Here is a 26,432-nt window from a genome sequence, read left to right on the forward strand (position 1 = left end):
ATTCTAAAAGTTAATAAACTACATTGCAATATTATGTAAATATCACCCACTGCAGAATTAAGTAAAATATACTATGATTATATTCATTTTGGGGAGCTATGGATTTATATTCATTTTGGGTTTCTAACTGCCCTTTCCCCCTTCAGTATCTGCCCTTATGATTCTGGTTGTTAGACTCACCATCATATCATAATCTCTATCGATCCTCTTCCCCCTCAAAGGACCGCTTCTTCCTGCTTCGGTTCTCACGATTGTTCTCTGGATCCCACACTCAGCTCTCATCCCCGAACTTTCCTTTGATGCTTTTCTTCAGGATGGAGCTGTATTCTCCTAGGTCCCATATCTGCCTTTTTCTTGGTTTATTCAATTCTTTAATTCAAAAAGTAATAGATACTTGTTATAAGCAGTCAAGTGTGGAGATATACAAAAATCTCTCCTCATTTTTCTCCAGCCTTGCACCCCTGAGGGAATCTAAGTTAACAGTGTTGGAGGTGTCCTTCTTCACCTGTATCTGTACTCAAATACATATATTCAAACATATGAACACAGATATGAGTTCCTTCATTTTGCTCTTCTACCAAAATGGAATCATAGTCTTACTCTGCAACTTGCTCCTCCCCCCAACTTAATCATTTCTCATAAACCTTTCTCCAGTCCAACACAGATTGGTATAAATCTTTTCTTAAAAAAGAATTATTTATTTTATGGAGAGAGAGAGAACAGCGGTAGGAGCAGAAGGAAAGGGAGAAGGAGACTTCTGCTGAGCATGGAGCCTGATACAGGGCTCGATCGCACAACCCATAGATCATGACCTGAGCCAAAGTCAAGAGTCAGATGCTCAGCCTACGGAGCTACCCAGGTACCCTTGATATAATTTTCTCTTATAAGTAGATTCTGATTCTGTAGCATTGATAGATCTTGTCTATTCACCTATTTCCATGGATGAACAGTCATGTTATTTTCAGTTTTTATGTAATTATAAACCAATAAACATGCTTGTGAATGAATCCTCACATGTCAATACATATTGATGTTTTTATAGGATAAGTTTCTAAAACTAGAATAACTGGATCAAAGGAATTGCATATATAAGTGCATCATAAGAAATCTATGGTTTGGGGCGCCTGGGTGGCTCAGTCAAGTGTCTGCCTTCAGCTCAGGTCATGATCCCAGGGTCCTGCCTGGGATCAAGTCTTGAATCAGGCTCCCTGCTCAGTAGGGAATGTTGTTCTCCCTTTCCCTCTGCCCCTCCCCTTCTGCTCTCTCTCTCTCTCTCACTCAAATAAATAAAATCTTAAAAAAAAAAGTATGGTTTAATGCATTTTCATGAATAGAACGCAAAAATGTGATCAGAACTCAGATCAGGAAGCAGAACATCGATTCATTGGAATTCCTATCAAAATACCAATAGTATTTTTCACAGAAATAGACCAAATAATCTTAAAATTTATGTGGAGCTGTAAAAGACTCCGATTTGCCAAAGCAATCTTGAGAAAGAAGCACAAAACTGGAGGTATCACCACCTCAGATTTCAAGATATACTACAGAGCTATAATAATCAAAACAGCATGGTACTGGCACAAAAGTAGACACAGATCAATGCAATGGAATAGAGCCCAGAAATAAACTCATACTTCTATGGTCAATTAATCTATGACAATGGAGGTGAGAAAATGCAATGGGAAAAAGAGAGTCTCTTCAGTAAATGGTGTTGGGGAAACTGGGCAGCTACATGCAGAAGGATGAAACTGGACTGTTCTCTTACACCATATTCAAAAATAAACTCAAAATGGGTGAAAGACCTAAACATGAGACCTGAAACCATAAAACTCCTGGAAGGAAACAGATGGTAATCTCTTTAACATCAGCCTTAGTAACATTTTCCTAGATAGGTCTCTTCAGGAAAGGGGGGAAAAAGGTAAAAATAAGCTGTTGGGACACTACCAAAATAAAAAGCTTTTACACAGCAAAAGAAATCATCAATGAAATGCAAAGGTAACTTACAGAATTGGAAGGTATTTGCAAATGATATATCCAATCAGGGGTTATTACCCAAAATACACAAAGAACTTCTATAACTCAACATCAAAAAATGATTCAATTTTTAAAAAATGCAGAGGACCTGAACAGACATTTTCCAAAGAAGACATACAACTGGCCAATTGGCACATGAAAAAATGTTCAACATCAGTAACCATCAGGGAAATGCAAATCAAAACCACAATGACATATCTCCTCACACTTGTCAGAATGGCTAGTATCAAAAAGACAAGTGTTGGCAAGGATGGAGAAAAAGGAACCCTCATGCACTGTTGGTGGGAATGTAAATTGGTGCAGCCACTGTGGAAAACAGTATGGAGGTCCCTCAAAAAATTAAAAATAGAAATACCATACAATCCAGTAATTCCATTACTGTGTATTTACCCGAAGAAAACAAAAATAGGATAAATGCAGCCCTATGTTCACTGTAGTGTTATTTATAATAACCAGGATATGGAAGCAATCTAAGCGTCCATCAGTAGAGGAATGGATAAAGAATATGTGTGATACACACACACACACACACACACACACACACACACACAATAATGGAATATTGTTAAGCCATAAAAAGAATGAGATCTTCCCACTTGTAACATGGATGAACCTACAGGGTATTATGCTAAGTGAAATAAGTCAGATAGGGAAAGACAAATACCATATGATTTCACTCATATGTGGGATCTAAAAAACAAAACAAACAACAACAAGGAAAAGCAGAAACAGACATAATACAAGAACAAACTGATGGTTGTCAGGGGCAGGGAATGGGCAAAATGGGTGAAGGGGAGTGGGAGATACAGGTTTCCGGATGAGGGATGGATAAGTCATGGGTGTGAAACGTACAGCATAGAGAACAGTCAGAGGTATTGTAACAGCGCTGTATGGTGACAGATGGTAGCTACACCTGTGGTGAGCACAGCAGAAGGTATGAACTTGTGGAATCACTACACTGTACACCTGAAAGTCATGTAACATTGCGTCAACTGTTCTTGAAAAATAAAACAACAAACCCCCAGAACATTGCCAGCACCAGAGGAGCTTGCCTCCTGCCCCTGCAGTACCCTCCCAAGGGTACCCCCTATCCTGACCTCTAACAATGCACATATTTTAAGACATTGCCATATTATTCTCTCCAAGCATTGTAGCAATTCAGGTAATGAACAAATGTATCCGTTTCCCCACATCCTCTCTAACTTTAGATGTCACTTTGTGCAACTTTTTGCTTACCGGGTGGATGAAAATGGGATCTTATTTTATTTTTTTTAAAGATTATATTTACTTATTTGAGAGAAAGAGTTAGAGAGCACACAGAAGGGGACAGGAGAAACAGACTCCCTGCTGAGCAGGGAGCCTGATGTGGAGCTCGATCCCAGGACCCTCAGATGTGACCTGAATCAAAAGCAGATGCTCAACCGATTGAGCCACTCAGGTGCCCCATCATTGTTATTTTAATTTGCATTTTTCTGATGAAACTGTGAGGTTGAGCACAACAGCACAAACTCTTCACAGATGGGAAAACAGAGAACCAGAGAAGCACAATCAGATTCCTGATGGTGATTATGACACCTGGATCCAGGTGTGCCTGAAGCTCCCACTGGCCCAACAAATTACCTCTTCTGCCTAGATCAATTCGAGTTCCCGTCATTGGCAATTAAGAGTGAAGACTTTGGAGGCACCTGGGTGGCTCAGTCGGTTAAGTGTTGGACTCTGGCTCAGATCATGATCTCAGGGTCATGAGAACTCTGCTGAAAGACTCTTGGTCATCTTTTCTCGATGGATGTCTCTGATACCTGGTCCCTCCTGTAGGGTGACAGAGCACACAGAGACAGTCACTGGAGTTGGCCCTCCTCAGAATGGAATACGGTCTCCCCTCAGCTAGTGCATTAGCATCACTGCCCTCAGGGTGAACTCAAAAGTGACCCCATGGTCCAGCGTGTAGAGAGAGGGAGCTCCTACCCGTGGCTTCTGTGTTGCCAGAAGGAGTGAGTCGGGATGTGTCCCTGCTGCCACGCTGCTGTCTTCTACTGAGCCTGGCAGGATGTACGTACCTGGTTGAAAAGGTGGCTCAGGTGCCACTAATGCACACGAGACTCCTGAGGCCTGGGTCCCCATCCTAATTCAGCTGCCAGGGCCCTGTGTGGACCCGCCCCCACCCCATGTGCTGGCCGCTGTGCAAAGCACTCGTGTATGCGCCCATGCCCGCCCTGCCAACAACTCTGCGACTGTCACTGAGGCCCAAGTCACAAAGCTAGTAAGTGCCCAGGATGGTTGACTTTATGCATCAGCTAGGCTAGGCTGTGGCGCCCAGTTGTTTGGTCAGACACCAGTGAAGACACGTTGTTGGGACAGTGTTTTAAAGACGATGCTTCAGTCAGTGGGGGGCTGCTGTAGCAAAGTACCACAGACTGGATGGCTTCTAAACAGTAGAAATTGATTTCTCAAAGTTCTGGAGGCGGGAAGTGTGAGATTAGGGTGTCAGCAGGGTTGGGTTCTTGTGAGAACCCTCTTCCAGGCTGCAGGCAGCCATTTTCTGGCAGCCTCCTCAGAGGAAGCCCGCTCTCTGCCCCCCATTCATGAGGGCTCCACCATGGTGATTCACTTACTTCCCACAGTTCCCACCTCCTAATACTCCTATACGGTCACACCGACAATAGGGTTTCCACATCTGAATGTTGGGGGGTCTTGGGGGGGGGGGTACACCATTGGTTGATTGCGGATGAGATTAATATTTAAATTAGTAGACTTTGGGATGCCTGGATAGCTCAGCAGTTGACGTCTGTCTTCAGCTCAGGGTGTGATCCCGGGGTTCTGGGATCGAGTCCCACATCGGGCTCCCTGCAGGGAGTCTGCTTCTCCCTCTGCCTGTGTCTCTGCCCCTCTCTCTCTCTCTCTCTGTGTCTCTCATGAAAAACAAAAAACAAAAAACAAAAAAACAACCTTCAATCAATCAGTAGACTTTGAGGAAAGCAGATTACCTTCCGTAATGTGGATGGGCCTCAACCAATCCATCGAGGTCTTAAAAGAAAAAACATGTCCACCAGGAGGAAGGAATTCTGTTTCCAGACTGCTCATTTTTTTCTTTTTTCTTATTTCTTTATTGAAGTATAATTAACATATAGTACTGTATTAGTTTCAAGTGTGCAGACTGCTCTTAACACAGCCTCTGGGGATCCCTGGATGGCTTAGCCCCTGCCTTCTGCCCAGGGCTTGATCCTGGAGTCCTGAGATCGAGTCCCACGTTGGGCTCCTGCATGAAGCCTGCTTCTCTCTCATGAATAAATAAAAAATAAAATCTTAAAAAATAATAAATAAAATTTATTTTATTTGTTTCTCTCTCTCCCAATCTCTCTCTCTCTTTCTCTCTCTATATATACACACATTCTGTTTCTCTGGAGAACCTTGACAGTACAGTGCTTGAGATGGGATGGAGCCCAGTTTGGACTCCAGTACCCTGGAGTTTCCTCATTATCCATTCTGCCTTCCAGTTGCTGATAGTGCTTATTGACAAAAAGAACAATCCAGGCCTCAACTGAGCACAGATGTGGGGAGTTGAAAAGTCCAGAGACTCCCATGGCCTTGCCTGGTGAGGGGCACCCAGGGGCTGACCTCCATGTTTTACTGATTCCATGTCAGCTCCAGCTTTCCCTGCTGTCAGAATCCAATGTCTCAGCCATCTAAGTGTGATGACCTACTTAGGCCCCTGGAATCTTCCACTTTACCCTAGATATAAACTAGTCAAGACAACTTACTTTTTTTTCCCTTTTCACTAAAATTTGAAAAACTGTGCAGCACTTATGTAAGCATTGCTGTGGAAAAGGCAGGGCCTCTGTAGGAAACTGGCGTTTGAACGTGTCTGTGTGTCTGTGTTGTGTATGCGATCAGAATACATCTGTGTGGTTTGGGCATTGCTCTCTTCATGTGCACAGTTCCTTTTTCTTTTTCTTTTAAGATTTTTAAATTTATTTACTCATGAGAGACACACAGAGAGAGAGAGAGAGGGGCAGAGACACAGGCAGAGGGAGAAGCAGGCTCCCTGCAGGGAGCCCGATGTGGGACTTGATCCTGGATCTCCAGGATCATGACCTGGGCCAAAGGCAGATGCTCAACCGCTGAGCCACCAAGGCATCTGCATGTGCACAGTTCCAAAAATGATTGTGAAGCATCTGTGAACTTGTTTATTCATTTATTAGTTTAACACTTATTATGAGGGCCTCCTTTGGGCCAGGTACCATGCTGGGCTCTGGGGACCCACAGAAACAAGATGCAGGCCTTGCCCTCAGGGGGTGTGCTGTCCCAGTGTCACCCCCAAGGTCTGGGTTTGGGATCAATGAGTGGCATTAGAATTGGGACCCACAGGCTCTTTCAATCTTAGCTGTTTGTCATAACAACCCAGGTACCGAGAACCTAGCGGGTTGGCCGTAAGTGACCTCTCTAACCCTTAATTCCACAGACTCCATGGGAACCCCACATGGCTTACATGTGCTTTTGTAGATTTGCCGCCTAAGAGCCCAAGCTTTGGCGTCACCCGGACCTAGGCTTGGTCTCAGCCACACCCTTCCCCAGTGGTCTAATCCTGACATCTCTCAGTTACCCTTTCTGCATCCGTAATCCTAATTTGGGGAAAATAATAGTTCTGTACTTACCTGCTGGGCCTGTTGGGGAATTTAGTGAGATGACATATACCATAGTGCCTTGCATACGTGCTACATAAATGTTCACTTCTGTAATATTGTCTATTCTTGATTCCATTTTTCCCCCTTTTCTTACCCTCCTTCTTATTCTTAAGAGAACTTAAAGCAAATTTCAGCAGATTGATGAGAAAAATGGAGGAAAAAATGAATATGGAAACATGAAGTGGAGCCAGCCAAGAGACTAATACAGAAATGGACATCCGCAAAAAAAAAAAAAAAAAGAAAAAGAAAAAGAAAAAGAAAAAGAAAAAGAAAAAAGAAAAAAGAAATGGACATCCTCACTTTGGCAGGTCCTGGGATTGACTCTGAGCTTCCCAGTGGCCAATGAGAAAGGGGAAACTAGATCATTCACACAGTTTAATATTGTGTCCATTAAGTAAAAGAGACTGATAACTCAGGAGAAACACACAAATCCTGGGTAGGATTTTTCTCTTCTCCATATATTTCCTCCTTGACTTTGTTATTCATTTTACTGAAGGGAAGCCCTTTTATGGAAAGGTGTTCCTGAATGTGACGAAGGCCCTAGCCCTTAGTAGAGGCCCACCCTCTCTGTCGCCCACTGATCCAATAGAGAAGACCTAGTTCCTGGCTCAGAGAACTTATCTTGCAATAGGCCCATGTTTCTAAAACCAAAAGCGTCACATGAAGATAACAAACAAGATGAGTGCGCGCTGTGGTTAGGCTGTTTTGTAGTAACCCTTGTTTCCTCTCTTTTGCAATTTCAAGTTCAGTGGGACTGGATGTAAACATGAGTCATACAGGCCAGTTCTTAGTCTGATATACTTTAGTCTAGGCCCTAAGTTATCTGAATTTTCACTTCTAACCATTGAAGCAGCCTATTGAGCAGTGATGAGTAAAACTGTGTTGAGCACTTCTTCGGTGCAAGGCCCCCATACTGGCCCTGCTTTGGAACCCAGGCTTCCAGCTTCCAGCACAGAGGCCAAAGAGGAGGGGTAGGTTTTCCAGGCTTTGGGAAGTCTGAAAAGTTGGAGAGGCCTGGGAACTTCTTGGAGGAGGTGGGGTGGGGAGGCTGAGACAGGACAAAGAGGAAAGGGGATGGGATGATGGGTGGTGGTAAGGGCTTAGGCTAGGATAGTCCAGTGGTGCCGAGTCACCAGGAGGAGCCCAGCCTGCTTGGAGTAGAGGTCCATGAAGGGGGAAAGAGGAAGAGAGAGTGGACGTCAGGATGCTCCAGGGGGTCAAGCCTGCTAGCGCTGTTCCTTGCTCCCCCATTGTCCACCCAGCAAGAGGAGAATCCATGCTTAGTCCTCATGTCAACGCCCTCAGGGATCTTTCTGAAACAGTATGTTATTTGAGAATTTATAGATCTTTAAAAAGAAATCATCCCCACATGTGATCATCCCCATGTGTGAAATCATCCCTATGTGTGGCTGATGGTCAACGTCAACATTTCTGTGGATGGAGATTATAGGGAAGTCTGTAGTGTTGCTTGGAATCATGTAAAGACTACGACACTGGTGGCAGGAAGATTCATTTTCCATCCTTTGGGGGAAAATAAGTATGGCTCTATTTTGGCATCTTTGGAGGAACTCAAGGAAGTATCTTGACCGTATATGTGCTGAAACTTTTGGTTCTTCTTCAAGCCACTGGACTTGAAAGGAACTTCCCGGTTGGATGGGGAAGAGTGGGCAGTCAACGGGGTTAAGCAGGGGTGTGAGCGAGGGGGAGGGCTGGGCTGACAGCAGGGCTGTTCTAGCTGGGCAGGACTTATTCTTGTGGTATCTTCATGCTGCATGAAAGGACATGAAGAAGCAGGGAGGTTAAAAACCACTTGCCCAAGTCAGAGCACCAGACCCTGGCAGGAGTCCAGCCTGAAAAGTCAGGTGCCTGACCTGTCACCTCCCTTCGGAAAAAGCAGCGAGTGCAAGAGCAAGGGAAGGGCAGCCTGGAACAACTCAGCAGAGGAGCCCTGGGCCCTGTCCCCAGCCCCCGGGGACGGACGGCCCTGCGGCCCAGGCACCGACATTCTCGGCACCCCCCGCCCCAGGTGACTCCGAGGCGACGACCTGCACGGTCCACACCCGTCCTCCTGGGTCGGCCTGGGGAGGGCTGGAGGGTTTCCAGAGGGAGCCTCCCTCCCAGAGCCGGGCTGCGACCGAGGACGCGCTCTGGGGAGGAGGGAGCGGCCGGAGCCCAGAGGAAGCGGTTCTTTCCGTGGAAACTCGTGTGAGAACTAAGACGTGCGCGGGGGAGTGTGTCACCCGCTTTGCGAAAGGTCGGGGAACCGGGCCTCGCGGACTTCAGCCCCCGCCCGCGCCCCCGCCCCCGCCCCCCGCTGCTGACGTCACCCGGAGCCCGGGACCGCGCGCCCCGCCCCGCCCCGCCCCGCCCCGCCCCGCCCCGCCCGCGGATCCCCGGCTGCGGCGGGGGGGGGGGGCGGTGCTCCCGGGGACTTCCAGCCCTGTCCGGGGGCGCGGGGGGCGCGGGGAGGGAGGAGGCTGGAGGGAAGCAGGAACGCTCAAATTTCGACTCGGTTTCAGGGAACTCGGTGGACTTCCCAGACTTCACTGATGAACCCCGGGGTCCGTGGGCCCCGCGGGCAGCCCTGCTGGTCGGTCCCGAAGCCACCTTCCAGCGCAGGTGGTCCCTGGGCCCTTGAACTCTGGCTGGTCTGAATTCAGATGGGTTCTGCGTGCAAACCGCACCCCGGGTTTTGAAGACCGAGTATGAGAGAACGAAAAGATCCCATTAGTAATTTTTATATTGATTAGATATTAAAAGATATGTTGGCTGTTTGGGGCTAAAGAGCATATTTTATTGAAATTTCTTTTACCTGTTTCTGCTTTTTAAAACTGTGGTTAGAGGGGTATCTGGGTGGCCCAGCCGGTTCAGCGGCTGTGTGTTGATCTCAGCTCAGGTCTTGATCTCAGGGTTGTAAGTTCAGGCCCTGGTTGGGTGCCCCGCCCAGCATGGAGCCTACTTGAAAAAAAAATTAATAAAATTAAAATATGGCTAGAACACTTAAAATGACATATGTGGCTGGCACGCTGTATCTATTGGACAGCGCTGCTCTGTGATGACATCCTGTTGGCGAGGACTCACCCCCTCTCCCCTCATTCCCCGGGTGCTCCTCACAACTGTGGGTGCTTCACTGCAAGCTGGGCACTTCCTCTTTTTCAGGAAGTGGTTACTAGAATCTGCTGGGAAATCTGCAAGAACAGGCTGTAAGTTGTGTCTTCCCAAAACTAGACTGAAAGCTTGAGGCCAGGGACATGTCTGATGCTTCTGGGTCCCTCCAGAGACAGGCACCCAGCAAATGGAGTGCCACTTTTGAGATCAGAGTTCCAGGTAACACTGGTGTATTCGTTTCCCAGGGCAGCCCTAACAAAGCTCTGCAAACTGGGTGGCTAAAACAAATGTATTCTTTCACAGTTCTGGAGACCTGAAGTCAAAAATCAGGTGTCAGTGGGGCTATGCTTCCCTTGAAGGCTCTCCGAGAGGATCCTTCTTTCCCTTTCCTTAACTTCTGGAAGTGGCCAGCAGTCTTTGGCTTGTAGATGCATCACTCTAATCGTTACCACTGTGAAAACGTGGCCTTCTCCTTCTGACCCACATCTTCCCTCTATGTCCAAAATTTCCTCTTCTTATAAGGACAATTGGAGTAGGGCTCATCTAAATCCAGTATGGCCTCATTTTACTTGATGACATCTGCAAAAACCCTATTTTCAAGCAAAATCTCATTCTGACGTTTCAGTGGATGTGAATTTTGGGGGAGGATACTATTCAATCCAGTGCAACTGGGGAGTATCTTTTGCTAGGAAAGATATCTCCAAAGAATCTGGTTAGTCCTTGGGTAGTTTCCACAGCATCTCCTAAGCCAGGAAAGGGCAGAACAGAGTGCTTAGGGTGTGCCAGGCACTGGTCTAGACTCTAGGGACACAATGATGAATATGACACAGTTTTTGCCCCCATAGAACTCGCTTTCTAGTGATGGAAATAGACAGTCAGTACATTGGTACCCAATATAATGTCGGGTCGTGGTAAGCACTGCGTGTGGGGGGATGGAGAGGGCAGGTGGCAGAGGTGGTGGGCTATGTTTGATAGGAGAGGACGGGCAGGGAAGACAATTCTGAGAAAACACTTGAGAACAGAGGGAGTAACAGAAGCCTGTGGGCTCAGAGATTCGGGGCAGAGCCAAGAGCAAGCACAAGGCCCCCAAATTAGGACAGTGCTTGATGAGTTCAAGGTATGCAGGAAGGGCTCAAGTGACATGGGTCACCCACCCACCCAAGGTGCCGGGGCTCAGCCCAAGCAGAGAAGGCCTGGGCAGTCCCTCTGGAGCTCTGGCCTTGGGTGGGTGGGGTGGCGGTGGGGCGGGGCCTTCCAAGATTTCTAGCTCAAGGGTTTCACTTCCTCCAGCCCCCTTCCCTCCCTCATTGTTTGGCTGGGGGGAGGCTGGCTATCCGTGGCTATTGCCAAAGTGATCCAGTGCTGTTGTCCCAATAAGAACAGAGTTGTTTTTTTTCTTTGCTACTTACTCTTGAAGCTCAAGGTCCTAAAATCCCTTCTTCCATGTCTTCTCGCTTCCTGCAGTGATAGGCTTGAGGCTTTTCACTCTGTCTCTTCAGAGTTTGAGGCTGGTTTCTGGTTTTCTCTGCAACAGGGTAAGTCGCCCCAGGCTCCTGCCTAGGTGGGCTCTCCACCTGGCTCACTCCTTCCCCTCCTTTAAGTCTTCCCTCAGATGTCCGCTTCGCTTCTTGGGTGAGCTTCCCCAACTACCTTATCTAAGAGGAATGCATTCCAACTGCCCGGCTGTCCTCTTCACTCTAGTTCACTTCCCCCAGGTAGCATGCCCTTAAGTTCTGAAGCATCACGTGCTGCTCAGGTCTTCCCAAACCCCACTCCCAGCCCAACTCCACAAGGGCAAAGATTTGTGCCTTTTCTGCCCTGAGATAGCCCAAGCACCTTGAATAGTGACTGGCACATAGTAGGTACTCAAATATCTATAAACTGAAATGAATAAACAAGTGAATAGGTTGTAAAGTGCTCTTGTTTTGTTTTTTTTAGGAATTCTTTTTCTTTTTCCTTTTTTAAGATTTTATTTATTTATTTGAGAGAGAAAGAGAGCACTTGAATGGGGGTGAAGGGGCAGAGAGAGAGGGAGAAGAAGGCTCCCCACGGAGCAGGGAGCCCAACGTGGGGCTCAATCCCAAGACCCTGAGATCATGACCCGAACAGAAGGCAGATGCTTAACTGACTGAGACACCCAGGTGCTCCCAAAAAGGAATTCTTCAGATGACTTCTAGAGTGTGCCAGGCCTGGTGCCAGAAGCAGAGAGGCAGTGGGGAATAGAGCTGGGTGCAGAGCTGGGCAGGCAGTGTCCGTCCTTGCACAATTCCAGGAGGTGCCATTTTCATAGAACACAAAGCAAGTGGTGCCCCTTGAACAATTGTTCAAGGCAGCTGCCTAGGGGTGAGGTAGGTGGGGAGAGATTGTGCATGGACCAGGGTATGGAGCTGAAAGAGAGAGTGGACGCAACCCTGCAGGGTCTGACAGTTCAGAGGGAGGGCCCAACCCAAGAAAGAGCATCAGGAGCCAAAGGTTGGGGGGAGTGCAGGTCTAGGATGGTCTCTGTGGTGTTGTCTATGCCCAACACAACACCTAGCCTGGGCTAGCACCCAGTAGGTCTTTAAAGACGTGGTGAGTGAGCAGCAATGCCCATACTCTAGTCATGGGAGCGGAGTTCAGGCTTGCTGTCGTGCCCATCTCTCTAACCCAGTGAGGCTCACTCCCCTGGTACTATTCTTCTAGCTGGTGGCTCTTCATCCTGGCTGCATGGTAGGATCTAGGGAATTAATAAAACAAGGCAAAACAGGATGCCAGGCATCTGAACCCCAAAATTTATAGCAGCAATGTCCACAATAGTCAAACTATGGAAGGAGCCCAAATGTCCATCGACACATGAATGGATAACGATGTGGGAGATACATATGTGTATGTATATATATATATATGGACTACTACTCAGCCACCAACAAGAATGACATCTTGCCATTTGCAGCAACAGGGATGGAACTAGAGGGTTTTATGCTAAGTGAAATAAATCAATCAGGGAAAGACAATTATATGATTTCACTCATATGTGGGATTTAGGAAACAAAACAGAGAATCATAGGGGAAGGGAAGGAAAAATAAAACAAGATGATATCAGAGAGCAGGAGAGAGACAAACCTTAAGAGACTCTTAATCCTAGGAAACAAACTGAGGTGTGCTGAAGTGGAGGGGGGTGGGGGCAATCCCTGCAGGTAAGGGATAACTGGGTGATGGGCATTAAGGAGGGCACATGATGGAATGAGCACTGGGTGTTCTATGCCACTGATGAATCATTGATCTCTCCTTCTGAAACTAATAATATACTATGTGTTAATTAATTGAATTTCAATAAAATAAAATTAAAACAAAACAAAAACAGCATTCCAGGGCCCCATCCTCAGGGATTGCATTCTATTTTTTTTTAAGATTTTATTCATTTATTCATGAGAGACAGAGAGAGAGGCAGAGACACAGGAAGAGGGAAGAGAAGCAGGCTCCTCACCGGGAACCCAATGCAGAACCCGATCCTGGGACCCTGGGATCACAACCAGAGCCAAAGGCAGATGCTCAACACTGAGCAACCCTGGGTGTCCCTGAGATTGCATTCTAGGTGGTCAGGTGTGGCCTGGGCATCCAGCTCACCAGCTGTTCTACTGTGCAGCCAGATTTGAGAACTGCTGCAAGTGGCTGAGAACCAGTGCTGTGGAAGGATCTGGACTGAGGATACTTAATCCTGAAGATACAAGATTAAATCTAAAGGAGTATGTGAACTTGGCCTGGGAATAAATTACACCTTAATTTCCACCAACCACTAACTGAAATTGAGCATTTTCTTCCGTTATTGATGTGGGTGTCAAACCACATTAATGTGAACAGTGACTCTGTACCCATAGAAATCACAGGCATGTTCATATTACTTTATGGTTGTTGTGTGTATCTTGAAATATCATTTAAGTTCACCCCCCCCATCAAAATTAAGGGAAGTATTAGACTTGCTCTCACCTTTTCCCACCCCCTGCTCATGCTCTCTCTTGCTCTCTCTCTCTCAAATACATAAATAAAATCTTAAAAAAAAAAAGCATGAGTCACAATATCACAAATAGATATTTTGATTACTGGTATTCAATATGAGTGTTTTTATTGAAATTCTGTGTATCTTCTATGTGTTTTTAAAAAGATTTTATTTACTTATTTGAGAGAAAGAGAGAGCATGAGCAAGTTGGGGGGTAGAGGGAGAGGGAGAAGCAGGCTCCCTGCTGAGCAGGAAGCCAGATGCAGGGCTCATCCTAGGATCCTGGGATCATGACCTGAGCTGAAGGCAGCCGCTTAACCAACTAAGCCACCCAGGTGCCTCTCTTTCATGTATTTTAAAACACGATTCTGAGGAGGGCTTCTTGGACAGCCCTAAATGGCCAAAATGCTCCCCAACCCAGGTGAAGATGTATTTTAAGAGGAGGGTCCCTGCTGACACCAAGAGAAGACAAATGGCATCTAGTAGAAATAGTAACTCCCTCTCTTGCCTGTCTGGTCTGCAGACAAAGGTCACACGGTTTTTGGTTAGAGTTGTCTGGCCTCTGTTTGTGTTGAGAGCCTCCCGTGGCAGCCTGGGGGGCCCTTCTGTGTCTCTGGGACCGGGGGAGAGGACGGTGGGCTGGCACCTGCTAGCCACTGGCTCCTCGCTGCCTTCTGGCCCTTCTGTCCTGTCCTGCCCCTGCTATCAGAGAAAGACACAGGAGTCCTGTGGATTTTTGTCGGTGCTCCCTTCTTCAATTCATCAGGCTCGGGGCACCCAAGCCTGACCCAGACACGCCCCAGCCCTGGAGCAGCGCTCAGCCTAGTGGCGGGGAAGCAGAGCTAGGAACTCCGAGGAAGAAGAGAATAACACCTTGGGAAGCTTTGGGGTTGGAGCTGGTATAGGTGCATAGAGCAAATCAGAAACAATTGGGTTCGTTTTATTTTTTTCCCCTCCTCCCATTGGGTTCGTTTTAAATGAAGTTTCCACCACCTTCTCCCACCGGCTGGGCTTGTGGGCTTGTGGAGAGTGGGCTCTCCGTAGGTTGCTCTGTGGGCTGAGTTTGGAGGACGCAGGGAAGGGGTGGGGAGCGGAGTCTGGGCCCACTTCCTGCACCACTCAGCTTTCTCAGCTCTTGCCGGGAAGACGCCACTTCCAGGCAGCCTGGATGCAAAAGCCTTTGGCCTACTTTCCTTTCAGATTTCAGCAAGGGTGAACACTCTGTGAGTCTCTGTGGTTTGGTTCTTGTTAAAATCCTGAATCTTCTCTCTGCTCCAAGAGGAAGGTCTTGGGTGGAGCAATGGCTGGGGTGTTAGCTGCCCAGACCCTAACAGTGTCCTTGGGGTGCACCCCCCCCACCCCCCACCCGCAGATGTGCCTGCTGTGGAAGGCACATATTCTGGTGACCAGCTGGTGAGAGGTGACAGTGTCAGCCTGTGGAACTTGACCTCCTGGCTCAGCAGCCATGAACAAGACTTGTTAAGCAAAGGAATAGTAGTTGTGGGTGGCAGGAGACCCCGAGTGGGTCAGAGGGTTCTGGGCAGATGTCTGAGTGGGAAGTCACTGAGGTAAGAGCCTGCATAAAACTCTGACAATGAAAAAAACAAAAACAAAAACAAAAAACAAACAAACAAAAAAAACTCTGACAAATGGCAAACCCAGGAAATGGCCCCCATGGTGCCCAGAGCCAGAGAACGGTGTCCTCAGACATGAGGGTCAGGGAACGCTTTCAGCCACTGGGGAAAGCCACAGACTCTTCTCTTCAGGAGAATGCATGTGTATCATTCAAATTCTGCGTGCCATTTCAGAGGTTCTCACCCCCGCGGTGGAAGCCCCGTGTTTAGGGGAGAAAAAAATCAAGCTAGAAATGTGCAGTGAATCCCCCAAGGCCCATCGCATGGCAGGTGGCAGAGCCAGGACCCCAGGTCCCTGCTGGCTTAGTCTGATGCCCTCTCCCCTCCGTGTCAGCATCAACCTTGGAGAGAAGGAAGTGGGATGGAGGGCAGGCCTTCTGGTTCCACATCAAACCAGGGAGACCAAGTGGTAGAAATAAACACAGGATATCAATAGGCACCCAAGGCGAAGGCAGCGGAGGCCTTGAATCCTTCCCAGTTCTCATCCTCCCTCCCAATTCTTTTTTTTTCTTTTTTTTTTTTTTTTTTAAGATTTTATGTATTTATTCTTGAGAGATGCAGAGAGAGGCAAAGACATGGCAGAGGGAGAAGCAGTCTCTTTGAGGGGAGCCCAATGTGGGACTTAATCCCAGGACCTCAGGATCACGACCAAGCCCAAGGCAGCCACCCAGGTGTCCCCTCCCTCCTAACTCTTGATTGACTGTGAAAGAACAGGTTTTCTCCCTGAGACATAACCTAGGGAAGTCCCAGGATTTTTTTAGCCTCTTCTGCATCCAAGACCTTCCTCCTCAATCAGAGAGAAGGTTCAGGATTTTAACAAGAACCAAACTGCAGAGACGCACAGAGTGTTCACCCTTGCTGAAATCGAAAGGAAAGTAGGCCAAAGGCTTTTGCATCCAGGCTGCCTGGAAGTGGTGTCTTCCCTTCATAAGCTGAGCAGCCCCAGAAGTGGGCCTAGCAGTGGTGGAGAGCCTGCTGCTGGTGACCAAAGGAACCTACTGGAAATAAGTAGAGGATGACCTACAATCTCTCAACTGCCTCCACCTACAAACAGGGAGGAAATGTGGGGGGAATGTGCCTCTCGTAAATCCCTCTGAGAGTCAGGGCAGACTCAAATCCCCAAAGAGATCAAGAGTGATTCAAGATGCAGGCATCTGAGGTTGGGGTTTGAGAGAGCTATGCCCACAGGCCCTGAGTCATCTGAGTCAGGGTGTATTTCAGGTATGCTATTTCTCCTCAGTTATTGATTCAGAAAGTCTGGGGGCAAAGCCTTGGGGTGTTGGTATGGGTAGGGCTCAGCAGTGCATGGATTCCAGAGTCCTCTCTCCAGGTTTCCTTTAATATTAGTTCAGTCTGGACCAGAGTATTCTTCTTCTCTGTTTTCTCTTTTCCTTCTCTTCTTCTTTATTGCCCAGCTCAAGGCACCACCAAAGGGAAGCCAATTCTCTTGTCCTGCCTCCAACCAATTTTTTATTTCATAGTCAAATTAGAGCAGGGGCACCAGGGTGGCTCAGTGGTTGAGTGTCTGCCTTTGGCTCAAGTCATGATCCTGGGGTCCTGGAATCAAGTCCTGCATCTGGCTCCAGGGAGTCTGCTTCTCCCTCTGCCTATGTCTCCACCTCTCTCTGTGTGTCTCTCATGAATAAATAAAATCTTGAAAAAAAATTGATCAATTTGGGGCAAAATACAGATTAGTGAAGAGTCTGAGTGTATATTTGAAAAAGGGAATCTAGATAAGAATGGTTTATAATTAGCATGTGCCTTGACCAAACTGGGGTCTTAGAAGAGTTTGTTCTCTTAAGTTTTCTTAAATCTTTAAGGACGTCTCTACCACCCACTCCTGCCATCGCCCTCCCAGCACACACACTTGACCTCGTCTGCACAATTCATTCACTCTACCTCAGGGGTTTGCTAAGTAAACGTGAGTTTCAGGTCCACCCCTACCAAAAAGAGAGTTCTCTGAGTCCAGAATTATATTTAGGAGTTCCTCCTGTGCAGAATTCTCTTGGTTTATAAGTGCTCCTGAATATAAAACGGACATGAAGCCGGGCCACTGGGGCCTCTTTTGGATACCTGAAGAAGCTCAGGTACCACAATGAGACTTGCAGGGGCAATGACCCTCCCCACATGAGTGCTGCCTCTTGGAATGGCCATGGGAAAAAATGGGAAGCCACTTATAAAATAATATATATAAAGGGACACCTGAGTGGCTCCATCAGTTGAACATCTGATTCTTGGTTTCTGCTCGAGTGGTGATCTTGGGGTCGTGGGATCTGCCTGAGTCGGGCTCCATGCTCATTGAGGAGCCTGCTTGGGATTCTCTCTCTCTCTCTCTCTCTGCCCCTCCTCTACTATCTCTCTTTCTCAAAATAAATGAATAAATAAAATCTTTTGAAAAATAATATATATATGCATTTTAAATGTGCATACACACACAAATATATATATACACACAAAACTTATATTTCTGGATCCTTGCTTATTGCAATAGACAAATTCTGTGACTGCTTTAGATACAAATAAACAGTTCATCCTTAATGAAGCCCACTTGAAGAAAAGACATGTTTCAAAGGCAACATGTTATTATTCCTCACAAACTTCTGAAGATTAAATATGGGACAGGCACTGCTGATGTGTGGTCGGTCACCTTTGTAGGACACCATGGAGTGGGAGGAATTTATTTTTATTTGTATTTTTTAGTGGGAGGAATTTTTAACTATGCTCTGTCATAACTCTTGAATAATGTATTAAAGCCAACCCAGGACACTTGTTAGAAAGAGTGTAGCTCAGGAGTTAAGAGTATTTCTCCAGCTGGTGGGCTGATGAGTAGGCCTGGCAGTTTGGGGATTGCATAATCCCTGCTCTTGTGCATTTCTTAATAATTTCCCGGGTAGGTTTACATGAATACTTTCTGGTACCATTTGCACTTAATAAAAATAGCAAAAGAAGCATCTATGAGGTAAGGAGAGGAGAGAAAAAAAGAAGCCCAAACAGCAAATTCTGTTCCATTTTACCCAGTATACATGATAGTGATCAGAAGACATCTCTGAGAGCTCATTTTCCTTTTGACCTTGTGTACTTCCTGTACTTAGCTGCCTCTGCAGGGTGTGCTGCCCTGGCAGGGCTCTGGCTCCTGTGCAGCTCTGCCATGATGTGACTCGTGGCAACCACCCGCTATGGGGTATCAACTGGGCCCCAACAAGGCACTTCTACAGCCCACTGCTGATCCCCCCACATGGCTCTGAGAAGCAGCTGCCCCTGGCTGCATTTCACAGATGAGGAAAGGGGGCCCAGAAGCTCTCAGCAAACTGCCCTAGGTCAGGTGGCTCAAGGGGGCAGAGCAGGGCTCATCACCAGGTCTGTGTGGCTTCAGAGCCTGTGCTCTGAAGCCCCTACCACCCACTCTGAGACTTTGCCTCCATTTGTTTTCTTGCCAGCATGTTTTAGCATTGCAGGAGTGAGAAAGATTGGCTACAAGAAGCTTATAATCTAGGTAGGGAGAAAAGAACAGAAAAAAAGCATTTCTTTCCTGTACAACAAGGAACCTGGCAGTCAGGGGTTCTAACTGGAGCATCAAACCAGATGAGCCACACTGCAGGATGCTGGAACAGAGCATTGTGGGAATTCTGTTTGATTCCGGCCAGGACAGTGTGTGTGTGTGTGGGGGGGGGGGGGTGCTGCAAATAGGAACAGTTGAAACAGCGCAAGTTTGAGGGACCAGGATTCATGTTCCCAAGTGATGGGTAAGGTGTAGAGAGTCTAACAGCAATGTCAACAGCTGGTACTTCTTTGGGGTTTACCAGCACCAGGTTTGAAGTGTTTTATAGGCTTTGATGCGCTGAATCCACCTGATACCCTCAGAGTAGATACTATTACTCTGTTTCCCACATGAGAAATGGAAGCATGGGGGCTTGGGATTTTGCCCAGTCTTCCAGCTGGCATGTGGGGTGCAGGGATTTAAGCCTGGGCTGGCTGGCTCCGAGCCCAGGCTCTTACTGCACAAAGGACTGGTTAAGTTGAGGTACATCCTCTCCCGGACTTCCCCATTGCACTGTCAAAACTGCAATTATCTGGTCACTGTGTTTTCCCCACTGGACTGTGTCTCCAAGAAGGCAGGGGTCATGTCTCTCTTGTTCTCAAATACCTCTAGTATCTCCAGCACCTAGACTAGTGACTGGCATCCAGAGAGCACCCAAAAGTTTTGAAGCATGGGTGAAATGCACCACAAGGAAGCAGAGGATTCCTTTGTAAGAGCAGCAACCCCACCCCAGTGCACCATTCCTACCTGGTGATCGTGAGTGAGTCATCTCACTTCCTCCCCACCTCAGCAACACAGAGGATGATAACAGAGGTGAAGCTTTACAAAACAGTCTGGTAGTTCCTCAAAATGTTCCACAACAGAGGTACCGTCTGACTCAGCAGTTCCACTCCTGGGTATATGCTGAAAAACAGAAATACAGTTGATGTCCACACAAACATTTGTACAGAATGCTCATAGCAGCACAACCATAATAGCCAAAAAGTGGAAATGACTCAAATGTCCATCCTCGGATGGGTGGATCAACAAAATGAGGTGCATCTATACAGGTGAATGTTATTCAGCCACAAGTACATGCTACACCACGGGCAAACTTCAAAAACATTATATTAGGTAAAGAAGCCAGCCACGAGAGGCTCCTTATTGTGTGATTTTATTTATATGACATGTTCAGAATAGACACATCCATAGAGGCAGAAAGCAGATTTAGTGCTTGCTGGGGCCTGAGGTAGTGTGAGTGTGGATGGGGAGCAACTGCTAATGGGTTTAAGGCTCCTTTTTGGAGTGATGCAAATGTTCTGGAATTAGATAGTAGTGAATATGCTAAAAAAAAAAAAAAAAAAACAACTACTGAATTTAAAAGGGTGCATATAGTGGAATGGGCATTATATCTCAAAAGAAAAAGAAAACAATATACTAAGTTCTATTGTAAATTTAGGTTAGCTACTTATTTACATTTTTTTAAGAAGATTTATTTATTTTAGAGAGAGGGAGACAATCTCAAGGAGACTCCCCACTGAGCCTGGAGCCTGACCTTGGGTTCCATCCCCTGACCCTGAGATGGTGACCTGAGCTGAAACCAAGAGTTTGATGCCCAACCGACTGAGCCACCTAGGTCCCCCTTATTGACATTTTGTAGGAATTTAGGGGTCTGGGCATAGTCTTAAAAATTAGTTTGTTGGTTTTTTGTCTCTGATCTAGTTCAGGTGTCTATGCTAATTGAAAGGCAACAAGGAGGGAGATGAAGAAGAGCAAGTCCGAGATGGGGGGTCTGGCATTTTCAGCTTTGCAGGCCTACTATGTGGGCACAGCAAAAGAGCTTGGACCTCGGACCAGCCAGCTCTGGACTTGCTCAGCCTCACTTTCCTGCCCTTTGCCTCCATCTCATCTGCTACCGTCCTTTTCCAAGCCCACTGTCATCCTACTGTCAGCCACTACTGCAACTGCCTCCTCAGTGCTTCATTCATCCTAGAATGAATCCTAAATAGTTCCAGAGCACCTGCTAGTGTCAGGTACTCTTCAGGTGCTGGGGAGTAGGAGGGAGCAGCACAGAACCCCTGCCCTCAGGAGCTCACATCTCGGCAGAGAGACAGCGATAAACCCATGAATACGCAGATGATTTCACGTGTGAGAAAATTTGTAGAAAAGCAAGGAGGCCAGTGTGGCTGGGGGAGGAGGGGGAGGGAGGGAAGCGATGAGGTCAGAGGGAGAAGGGGAGGAGGACCCACTTAAAGGCCTCCGTTCTTGCCTCTCTGTGAAAACTTCCAGTGGCTTCCAGCTCCTGGCTATTAAGGCCGCCCTGCCTCTCAGACACCACTGCCTCCCACTCTCCCTGTTGCTGCTTTGCCAAACTCCTTCCTACCACAGGACCTTTCCCATTGCTGCTCTCTCTGCCGGGAAAGCCCCTCCCCCCATCTTCTCCTGGCTAGCTTGTTCTTATCATTCTGGCCTAATCTCAAACATCACTTTTTGAGTGGTGTGAAGTAGCCTCCACTCCTTGATTATCCCATTACTCTCTATTCTCTCCTCATTTATGACTACTTAAAATGATCTTGCTTGTTTTACATACAAGTGGTCTGTCTCTACTCCTCCCAAAAGGAAACCCCTCCAGGTCAGGGGTCTCCTCTGGCCTGTTCACCTGGGTCTCCCTTGGACCATTCCTCAATAATTACTTGTTAAATGAATGAGGGATTTGGTGACCTCATCCTCCTGGGAATTCCTCTGATTAAAGGAGTGGCTTCTGGGTGTCATCTTAGCACCCAAGCTTAGCACCTAAAAGGGATTTAACTCTTACTCCATCCAGACAACCTTTGTCCTGGGGGAAGATTAATTATACGGTGGGCTGGGGTGGGAGTATTCTTTCCTTCTACCTCTCTTTAAGGACAACACTTTCTGTCTTCTACCTTCTATTCAGTCTCAGGTACTTCCAAGATCATACATACTTTCCTCATCCTGTTCTCATTTCACCCGGCCCTGCTCTCTAAGAATTGGAGGGTTAGATGGTCACTTCTAAAATCTGTGATTTCTGAGATTTGACCAGGTCAGGAATCATTTGGCCAAGGGAGTCCAGAGAATTCATGTTACAAATGGGGAAACTTAGGCCTACAGTAGGGAATGAATGAGTATTGGTGGCAGATCCCAGGGAGAAGTCATCAGACAGGGAGATGTAACCTGAGGGGAGGGAGTTTCATTGAGATCCCTAAAATTACACAAATAATTTTATGGTTAGTCATTTTTCTCAGAAGAAAGTTCATCATTGTCTTAAGGGGTTTCTTTAATGGTTTTAGAAGTTAAGCACCCTTTAAGGGGCATGGACTCCTTTGAGAAAACCATAACTAAGCTCCTTGGGGTGTCTTGTTACTGTTCTAGTACATAGCAGTGCCAGACTCATAGCAGATGCCTCCAAACTATTTTTTTTTATTTTTTTATTTATTTATGATAGTTACAGAGAGATAGAGAGGCAGAGACACAGGCAGAGGGGGAAGCAGACTCCATGCACCGGGAGCCCGATGTGGGATTCGATCCCGGGTCTCCAGGATCGCGCCCTGGGCCAAAGGCAGGTGCCAAACCGCTGCGCCACCCAGGGATCCCTCAAACTAACTATTGAATGAGCAAATGAATGAATGGATGAGGAGTGAATAGATTAATGGAGTGACAAATGAACCCATCTCCTCCATTTAATTTCAGTGCTCTTTTGACCAAGTCACAAATGGCAAGGAGTCAACCCCAGCCCAACAAGGACCAAGGACCTTGGATGCCTAGCCTGACTGCCCCGCCCCTCCAAGCTATCTCCCAGGCTGGCTGCGTGTTAGTGCTCTCCAGGTTGAGCAGACCTTGGGAAGCAATCTCTGAGTCCTCTGTTGGACCAGATTGTCAGCTGACCTGAAGATAGTCTTATTATATGTAAAACACTCAAGATTTCCCTGTCCTTGGAGATGCAGCTCAGGGCCGGGACACAGCCTGGGACAGGTGCCAGAGAGAGAGAGAGACAGAGAGAGAGAGAGAGAGAGAGAGAGAAAGAAAGAGAGAGAGAGAGATGAGTTGCTGCTACAAGTCCAAACTTTTCTGCCTTTTCTGGGCATGGACTAGTGATTCTCCTTGGGTGGGGGTGGGGGTGGGGTGGGGGTTTGGTTTGGGACACAGTACGGTCTATTTCTTAAAAAATTCAAGCATGTTTTGTTTTAGACCTCAGTCACATTGGCCCAGAAATACCGAGACCAAGGATCTGGAATAACGAAGAAAGGAAAAGTTAGACCCAGAGCTGGGGAGACTGAGAGGTAGAGAGTGCACGGGGGCCTGGGGGCTGCCGACTTGGAGGTGTCACTGTCAGCACCCCTCTTCTGAGGAAAGCTTGGCGATGACTTTCATGGGGAGCTCTGAGATCTTCATGCGATTATTCAACAGCAACTAATGGGGAAGACCACCAGATGTGGAATCTGGAAGCTTGGATCTGAGTCCTAGCTTGGCTACTTTAGAAGCTGAAAGGGCCCAATCTTGGCAGACAGAGCAGGGTTCAGACACTGGCTCTCTCTGCCTGCTGTAGCTCCTACCACCCTGTTAGCTCCTTCCCCTGGTATTTGGCAACATGTTCAGGGGGCGAGAAGGTCCCATGTTCCACTGGGTGGCCCGAGGGCAGTGCATGCCTCGATTGCTTCTGGAGCAGATAGCTGTGTTTGTCTAACCTTAAGGCCTCCTGCCCCCGCTGGGGGCCTAGGAGAGTGAAGTGCTACCTCCCTTCCCCTGAAGTCTTCGGTCCTTCTCAAGCTTAGATCCCACTGATGCAGCTGGTTCATAAAGTGGACGGAGCAAAATGAGCATTCAATCTCAGACAGTCACAGAAATCCCTTCTAGCCTATTGCCAGAGGCTGGGGGTAGCCCTGGGGGAAGGGGGTTATGGTGGAGATGGAATATTGATGAGGGAGCAGGGCTGGCTGAGGACAAAGCACAGCTGATATCCCACAAACAATCCCATACCTCAGAGTGGGATATGTGTGTCTTCGGGAAGTTTCCAATTGTCTTAATGCCTTGCCAGAGGGAAAAGCCATCTTTAATTTGACAATGGCAAGGCCTCCAGGATCTTGTAGGTCCTCCTTAGCATTTGAAAATCCTTTTGGGGGACGCCTGGGTGGCTCAGCAGTTGAACATCTGCCTTCAGCCCAGGGAATGATCCTGGAGTCCCAGGATCGAGTCTCACATCAGGTGCCCTGCATGAAGCCTGCTTCTCTCTCTCCCTATGTCCCTGCCTCTCTGTGTGTGTGTTTCTCATGAATAAATAAATAAAATCTTTAAAAAAATCCTTTTGGAATCTCCTTTTTGCTTACTTCCCCCAACTCCTGGGTATATAATCAGCCACTCCTCACAGGCCCAGGGCAGCAGCTCCTTCTGCCCACAGGTCCTGTCCCCGTGCTTTAATAAAACTACCATTTTGCACCAGACGTCTCGAGAATTCTTTCCTGGTTGTCGGCTCCAGACCCCATCTATATTCCAAAATTTCATCAATACCAGAGGACGATTCTTGTACTCCACTGAAGGCTTTCTGGAGTTTTTAACGCTCCCAGGTGATTACAATATGCAGCCAAGCTTGAAAACTAGGAGGCTGCAGTAAGGGAGATGGGGAGCCTGGGGTCCCGCAATGACAGCTGTTTGACATAAATAACGGGTACTATACAGGATAAATAACGGGTACTATACTATACAGGAGGTGGTACGTCAAGGAGTAGCTGTGGAGCATGGAGCCGAGAACTTCTCCTCTTCCCCCTCCTCCCCCTCCTCCTCCCCCTTCTCCTCCTCCTCCTCCTCCTCCTCGACGCTGTGCTGCTGTGGCCAAGGCACAGCCCTCCTTGAGGCTTAGCTCCTGGCTGGCATGAGGAGGGACTTGGGCCCAAGCCTTGGTTAACATTAGAATCACTGGGGTGCTTATAAAAAAGACTCCAGAGGTGCCTAAATGGCTTAGTCAGTTAGCATCAGACTCTTTTTTTTTTTTTTTAAAGATTTTATTTATCCATTCATGAGAGACATACAGAGAGAGAGAGAGAGAGAGAGAGAGAGAGGCAGAGACACAGGCAGAGGGAGAAGCAGGCTCCATGCAGAGAGCCCGACTCAGGACTCAATTCCGGGTCTCCAGGATCAGGCCCTGAGCTGAAGGCAGTGCTAAACCACTGAGTCACCTGGGCTGCCCAGCATTGGACTCTTGATCTCAGCTCAGGTCTTGATCAGGGTCATGAGTTCAAGCCCTGGGTTAAGCTTCACACTGGGCATCGAAACTACTTAAAAAAAAAAAAAAAAAGACACACAAAAAAAACAAAACAGACTCCTGGAGCCTAATTCAGGTCTGCTGCTAGTTCTGGAATCCAGACCAAAGTGCCTAGTGTACTTGGTATGTGGCCCTCTGCTGGTGGGGAGGGTCCTTCTGTCATCCCATCACCAGGCCGGACTGGGTCTGGATATGACTTGTCTCGGATCCCCTGTCTCACAAAGACTTGGAAAGGCTGAAGCTTCCAGAGAAGACTCCTTATTTGCTATTCCAGCCAGGCTGTCATTGTGGGATCTGTGCCTGCTTGTGAGGCGTTAGGGGCAAGGGAATTGCTCTTCACAATACAGCATGATCTTATGTGATAAGTGCTTTGCCAAACCTCTCAAAATTTGCCAAGCACTGGAGATGGGCCTTTGGAGCCAACCTTGGAGGGGGAGAACACGAGGAGTTCTCTTGTGCCAGAAGGGCAGAAGGGCAAATTTGACCAGTAACCATCTCTCCTCCCACCATTAGAGACACAACTGAAAGTCTTGAGAAAGGGAGAACCCACAAGCACATAAACTGAACCCAAGGCTTCCTGGGGGCTGGGATTTCCAGCTCGTCTATGTACCTTTGGTTTTTCTTCTACATCAGTTTCTGGCAGCTAGAGTACGGTGGGGACCAGAGAATGGGATTTTATGGGAAAGAGAGTGTTGGTGGGGTAGGGTAAATGAAAAGAAAGTTCTTAGAAAGCTTATTTCTAAGGAAAGAGTAGGAAGGAAAGTCAGTCAGTGGGGAAACCAAGCCATGGGTCACCTTCCAGGTTCCTTTTCCATCCACCTGGAGTGAGAAGTGGAGAAGAGAAGAAAGGTCCACAGACAGGCCAGACTGTGAAGCAGCCCCACATGCCAGACTCTTCCATGAGTAGGAGGGGGTCTGGGGTTTCCAGGATGGTCCACAGGGTTAGGGAGTTCCTTCTGAAATACATGTGGGATTTCCCTCTGTTGCCAGTGAAATCCGAAGAATGGCCACTTAGAAACACAGCTTTGTGTGGAGGTGCTTTCAGCTCTGCTAGGGACCGAACCTTGGGAGCTGGGACTTCCTTAAACACTTTAGTCATTGTGAAAATGTAGAGCCTCTCAGGCTCTGGTTCCTTCTAGGGGGGCTTTTTAGCATGATGCACTTGGTATGTCCTTCAAGGGGTCATTGCACTTTATTGAAACAGTTT

The 26,432-nt window shown here is 47.4% G+C and overlaps 1 protein-coding gene and 1 long non-coding RNA gene across 8 annotated transcripts in view; one reads left to right on the forward strand and one right to left on the reverse strand.

Annotated features, from left to right (window-relative positions):
* The window catches only part of VPS26A (VPS26 retromer complex component A), a 186,427-nt gene that overhangs the window by 80,013 nt on the left and 79,982 nt on the right, over window positions 1-26,432 (forward strand). The gene's annotated exons all lie outside the window — the stretch shown is intronic.
* Window positions 1-26,432, reverse strand: part of LOC140631947 (uncharacterized) — a 142,051-nt gene that overhangs the window by 67,046 nt on the left and 48,573 nt on the right. For 5 of the 7 annotated variants that reach the window (XR_012029477.1, XR_012029475.1, XR_012029479.1 and 2 more), the window contains exons 3-6: window positions 19,720-19,875; window positions 9,529-9,674; window positions 3,655-3,843; window positions 181-369 (exon numbers count right to left, since the gene is read on the reverse strand). This is a non-coding gene — a long non-coding RNA (uncharacterized lncRNA). Of the gene's footprint in view, window positions 1-180; window positions 370-3,654; window positions 3,844-9,225; window positions 9,384-9,528; window positions 9,675-19,719; window positions 19,876-26,432 lie in introns of those variants that run through there. The other 2 variants (XR_012029481.1, XR_012029480.1) reach the window with 2 other exon arrangements.

Source organism: Canis lupus, chromosome 4 (genome assembly GCF_048164855.1).
Source record: "Canis lupus baileyi chromosome 4, mCanLup2.hap1, whole genome shotgun sequence".
NCBI lineage: Eukaryota > Metazoa > Chordata > Mammalia > Carnivora > Canidae > Canis > Canis lupus.